General features: G+C 42.8%; 1 pseudogene; it reads right to left on the bottom strand.

Annotated features, from left to right (window-relative positions):
• Positions 1-3,179: 3,179 nt before the first annotated feature.
• LOC136318030 (small nucleolar RNA SNORA27) lies at positions 3,180-3,265 on the bottom strand (annotated as a pseudogene).
• Positions 3,266-6,348: the final 3,083 nt, after the last annotated feature.

Here is a 6,348-nt window from a genome sequence, read left to right as displayed (position 1 = left end):
TGTCTATAATTCATTGTTTAACAAGAACAGAAAGTAGTTTACATAGATACATGAAAGCCTATATAACATGGCTTCATTAGAGTGAAATTGTCCAAAGACATTGGGAAAAACCTCTAAGAATGTTAACATTTGTTACCACTAAGAGATGGATTTTGAGTTACTTTTACTTTATTTTTAAAAAATATTTTCTGTAATGCTTGTTTTTTTTTTAAAAAAGTGCATATCTCTTTTTCTTTATTTTAAAAAGATTTTATTTATTGATTTTAGAGCGAGGGTAGAGTGAAAGAAAAAGAGGAGGAATGAAAAGCATCAACTTGTAGTAGTGGTTGCTTCTCATATGTGCCTTGACCAGGCAAGGCTGGGGTTCAAACTGGCAACGTCAGCATTCCAAGTCAATGATTTATCCACTATGCCAACACAGATAAGGCTCTTTTTTTCTTTAAAAAGTGATTTAAAAAAATACATCCTTATATTTGTATTTGTATATGTTAGAAAGTATCTGGAAGGTTTCACATAATAGTGATTTATTTTTATTTATTTTTTGTATTTTTCTGAAGCTGGGAACCGGGAGAGACAGTCAGACAGACTCCCGCATGCGCCCGACCAGGATCCACCCGGCACGCCCACCAGGGGCGATGCTCTGCCCACCAGGGGGTGATGCTCTGCCCCTCCGGGGCATCACTCTGCCGTGACCAGAGCCACTCTAGCGCCTGGGGCAGAGGCCAAGGAGCCATCCCCAGCGTCCGGGCCATCTTTGCTCCAATGGAGCCTTGGCTGCGGGAAGGGAAGAGAGAGACAGAGAGAAAGGAGGGGGGGATGTGGAGAAGCAAATGGGCGCTTCTCCTATGTGCCCTGGCCGGGAATCAAACCCGGGTCCCCCGCACGCCAGGCTGACGCTCTACCGCTGAGCCAACCAGCCAGGGCCATAATAGTGATTTAAACAGATGCCACAAGCCAGTGGGTTTGTTTGGGCTAAGTGGAAAGGTACTTTGAGGTTTCTCTTTATCCAATTCTGTACTCTTTGAATTTTTATGACAGTATTACTTTAATAATAATAATAATAATAATAATAAAACACCAATGAAAACAAAAAAGAAGAGAAAGCTATTGTTAAGACCCAAGCCAGCCCTATCAACCCCTGCCAGCACCTGCTGCTGCTGGCTAAGCCCAGCTCAGCAAGCTATGCTGAGGCCTCTGCTGACTCCACAGGCAGCCCACTCAAGTCATGCCAGATCTCTTTTGGCTGAGGAGTTTTGGAACTTTGGAGCCAGGACCACTAGTTGGGTTGCCTAGGAGGGAGCTCCTCCTGTTTCTGGGTGCTCTCTTGAGCCAAGAGTAATGTGTCACCTCCACAAGCCTACAGTTGTGAGCTCCCCTACCCTCTGTGCTGGAAAGAGAGGTTAACCCCCAAAGGGCTCAGAGAGAAGCCATTAACACAGCCAAAGGGCTGACTGACCGTCCGAGGTGGCAAACTCCAATAATAAATCCATGTCTCTAACAATACACTTTTAAGTCTGTAAAGGTAAGAACTAAGAAGAAATCAGTCTGCAAAATCAGAAAAGATAAGATGGTGAACATTAACTCATGTATGACATACTTGTATGGCAGAATCTGTGGTCACCTTGAATTGAGAAAGAATTAATTTGATCTATAACAAAACTTCACACAGCAGAGACTGGATGCATATGGAACTGTCTATAATTTTACTTTTCTTGAAGGCTACCTTTCTCGATGGTGAGCTTTTTCCTCACTGTAGCCTCTTTGAGTTATCAGCGACTGCCACATCAACATATGTGTTCCCTCATGGAGTACATCATGTGTTTGTCATGTGGTTTTCCTCTGTCTCCTCCACAGACCGTGACCTCTAGAAGGCAGAAACCAGCTTTCATTCCTTCTCTGCTCCTTTATAACAGGCATGGGTCTTGGCCTCAGTAAATGTTGGAGTAATGAAATGGGATCATCTTCAGTATACAAAAAAAGTGGAGATGACATTATGTAAATGCCCAGTTTTCAAAATTAAAGGTAGAGGGTGACAGCTGGGTTTCCCCTTGCATCACTGTCCAATCTGCAGTGGCCCAGCATGTCCATCAAGCAGGTGGCACACAGGGCTCAGCTCACACTGGTGAGTTTTAGGCTAAGGCAACCTCTGTGTACAAGTGGGTCCTTCCTTAAGAAGTAACTTAGAAGTGACAATTCCTTGAATATATACTTTCTCTTTAATAAAACAACCACACAAAACAAAAACTGAAACCTGGTGGTGGGACTTCATAGCACACAACCCGATCATACTGTAAGTGGCAGGAGAGGCAGCTTTTAGTTGTCCTTGTATGATTATTGCATTTGGCTACCTTTTTTTTTTATGTGAGAGTAGAGGAGATACAGAGATAAACTCCTGCACATGCCATGACTGGGATCCATCCAGAAACCTCCGTCTGGGGCCAATACACTGCCCATTTGGGGTAGCTTGCAACCAAGCTATTTTTAGCACCTGAGGCAGAGGCTTCATGGAGCCATCCTTAGCACCCAAGGCCAACGTGCTCCAATTAATTGAGCCAGGGTCATGGGAGGGGAAGAGAGAGAGAGAGAGAGAGAGAGAGAGAGAGAGAGAGAGAGAGAAAGAGGAGGGAGAAGGGGAAGAAGCAGATGGTTGTTTCTCTTCTGTGCCCTGACCAGAAATTGAACCCGAGACATCCACATGCTAGGTCAACACTCTACTGCTGAACCCACCAGCCAGGGCTGCATTTTGTTACTCTTAAAGTTTGTGTGACAGTAATATTTATTCACAAGTAGAAGCCTTGTAAATATCAATACATGGTGTTTTCTTTTTCAATTTATTTCCTCTGACAGGATACAAGACAAACACTTAGTTTGCTTGAGTCTTATTAAATTAAATTAATTAATTAACTAATTAATTAATTTTTGATGAGAAACACCAACTTGTAGTTGCACCACGTTAATTGTTCATTCATTGCTCCTTGATTAGGGGACTCAAGCTGAGCCAGTGACTCCTTGTTCAAGCCAGAGACCTTGGGATCACATTGGTGGTCCTGTGCTCAAGCTGTCAACCTTGTGCTCAAGCTGACAAACCTACACTCAGGCTGACGACCTTGGGGTTTTGAATGGGGACCTCAGCATCCCAAGTTGACAGTCTATCCACTGTTTTATCACTGGTCAGGCCAGTTTGTTTAATTTTTAGATATTTATTTTCCCCCACTTGAATTACCAATAAAGACATAAGTCCAATTGATAAAGTGAAAAGGTGGTAACATGGGGTGTTTTAAAAACAGGTTAAATTGTGCTTTTTAATTTTATATTTTAAAAGTCAAAATTATTGCCTGACCAGGCAGTGGCACAGTGGATAGAATATCAGGCTAGGACACTGAGGACCTAGGTTCAAAACCCTCAGGTTGCTGGTTTGAGCATGGGCTCATTCCACTTGAGTGCGGAGTCACCGGCTTAAGCATGGAATTATAAACATGGCCCCATGGTCACTGGCTTGAGCCCAAGGATGCTGGCTTGAGCAAGGGGTCACTGGCTCGGCTGGAACCACTGCTCTCCCATCCCCCCAGTCAAAACATATATGAGAAAGCAATCAATGAACAAAACAAACAAGGTGCCACAACCTTGAGTTGATGCTTCTCATCTCTCTTCCTTCCTGTCTGTCTGACCTTGTCTATCCTTCTTTCTCTTTTTCTCTCTCTCTTTCTCACTAAAAAAAATAAAATAAAAGTAAAAATTATCAAAATTATAAAAATTTGTATGAGCTTGGCTGGTGGTGGCAAAGTGGATAGAACATCGACCTGGGACACTGAGGCAGTGGTGGGGTTCAAATAATTTAACAACCAGTTCTCTGCCCTAATGACTATGTTAAGTACAAAAAAATGATATACCAAAAGATAGTTTATTATTTCATGTATTTAATACTTAAGTAAGAACAATAAAAGAGGTACACAAAACTAGATTATGTTATAAACAAGTTTTAAAATATTAATGAAAAAATATTAAGTAATACCTGACAAAAAAACAATAAAACTTTTATTTAAGATATTTCCAATGACAGCTTGTCATCCCCTGGTTGTTTGGCACTTTTTCTCTTTAAGTTATATGTTTGTTTACTGAAGTACAAACATGAGGGAAGTATAATGTAGTATTTCATCAAAGGTATAATGAGTTTTATGAAATGAATAAAGAAGTATTACAAGCATAGTTCTGTCAATTTTTTTTCACCTATGGATGGAATGAACATTAGTACCAGTACTTAGAATACACTGTTGCACAGATGAACATTAAAAAAGAGTAAGGAATGTAAATTTGTGATTTCTACATTGGGCAGCTGCCCAGGCGACAACTTTAGGGAGAACCCTGATTACAAGTATCATTTTAACAACTGGTTCACCAAACTCAACAAAATATTAGTTATCAGTTCTGCCAAACCAGTGTGAACTGGCTGAATCCTACCACTGCACTAAGATCCCAGGTTTGAAACCTTGAGGTCACAAACTTGAGCATGGGTTTAACCAGCTTGAATATGGGCTCGCCAACTTGAACTTTGGGTCGCTGGCTTGAGCATGGGCTTATTGACATGATCCCATGGTCGCGGTTTGAGACCGTGGTTGTTGGCTTGAGCAAGAGGTCGAGGACTCAGCTTGAGCCCCTCCCCCATCAAGGCATTTATGAGAAGCAGTCAGTAAACAACTAAAGTGAAGCAACTATGAGCTGATGTTTCTCATCTCTCTCCTTTCCCGTCTTTGCCTCTTTTTCTGTCTCTGTCTCTCTCTCTCACAAGAAAAGAAAATTATATAAAGTCACCTCAGAAAGTGTTCCTTGAACCCCAGACCATGCCTCTGTCCTTGTGATACAAGACAGAGGGAAATGATGCCTGGAGGCAGGCTTCAGGTAGTCCACGTACATGTCCCAAGTGCCTTTTTTGTGCCAGGCCTAGGTGGATCTATCTGTCTAGTAAGAGAAACAAAAATGCCCCAAAATCTTAACAAGTCACTGATTCCTGAGGGAAACACTGATTTCAGAGGGAAGAGGAACCACTAGGATGGGATGGGAGCCAGTAAGGAGAGGGTAGAGATACATTGAGGGGAAATATGAAAGAGATGGTCCTGAGAAGAGTGCACTGGAAAGGAGCCTGGATATGGCAGACTCTCATTTAGAGGGGATTTCTATGCTTACTTGAGCTTCGGTTCTAAAGGGAGGAAGAGGCGGAGGTAGAAGACAAAATCATGCTGTTCTCAGGTGCCTGAGAGCTCATTCAGGTCACAGGTTTTGGCCGGCTGTGGCCACAGGGAATGTGAATTGCTCTGTCAACAACTGCAAAAAGGAAGAAGAGGCTAGAGAGAAGAAGGGAAGAAATCTGCTGCCATCAGATAATGGCTCTTTGTAGCTTATTCCTACATGTAAAAGTTGGACTCACAGTCTTTTTCAAGACGAGTGTTTTTATTCCTTTATTATATTTCTGCAGGAAAAAGGCAGGGAGGGTGGAAGAGAGGGTTAACATGTGCTTTAAAATAGATATAAGAATCCCAAATACTATAAACCAACCCTAAAATGGGGGAGCAGCTTTTGATCCATGAGCTTGGGAAGGAAAGGAAGGAGTCAGGAAAATGGTGTGAGTGGAAGCCCCTCCTTATAAAGTCAAGACTCTGCATCAAGCTAAGTAAATGAGAAGTCTGTCCATCTATTAGCTCGTCTTGTGGCCACTTTGATATAGGTTTCTTGCATCAACAGAAATGTTTCTATGTGGCTGGGATATACTTTCATTTCCGTTTTCCCTGGCCTCCACTCCCAGCTTCTACCAGCTCTTTTTTCCCTGTTTGAAGGGGTTAAAATGCTTGGCCCATCCATAGAGAGAAGAACAGGTGCTCAGTGTCCATTAGAACAAGGAATGGGAAAGAGAGAGGGGGGGTCACCTGCTTGTTTTACTTGCACAAATGTTTCATTCAGAAATTTGAGAAGCCATGAGAAATAACTGAGGAAGGGGATGGGATAGTATAAGGCTGGTCATCAAGGCCATGCAGGTTCCCATTGGATTTGGGCAAACGGTAAAGGAACTGTGGAGCAGGAGGATGGTGGGCCATTCTGTTAATTAGAGTCTCACCATGGCAGATGAGCAAGCAAGCAGGGAAAAACTGCTTCTCCCTCTCTCTCAGCACTCACAAGCCAAAACAGACTGAGGGGAGGGGAAACCTCTTCTTGGGCAAACAATAGCAAACAATGGACCCTCCCAAAGGCAGCAGGCAATCCACAATTTACAATCTTCAGCCCTGAGGGCAAGCAAGCGCAGCCTCACACAGATTACACACACATGGTGCTGCCCCATGCCCATGCACCAATCAGGCA

The sequence above is a fragment of the Saccopteryx bilineata genome, chromosome X, assembly GCF_036850765.1.
Source record: "Saccopteryx bilineata isolate mSacBil1 chromosome X, mSacBil1_pri_phased_curated, whole genome shotgun sequence".
In the NCBI taxonomy this organism is placed as follows: domain Eukaryota; kingdom Metazoa; phylum Chordata; class Mammalia; order Chiroptera; family Emballonuridae; genus Saccopteryx; species Saccopteryx bilineata.
Note: the sequence above shows the minus strand (reverse complement) of the source record. Positions and strands in the feature narration are given on the sequence as shown.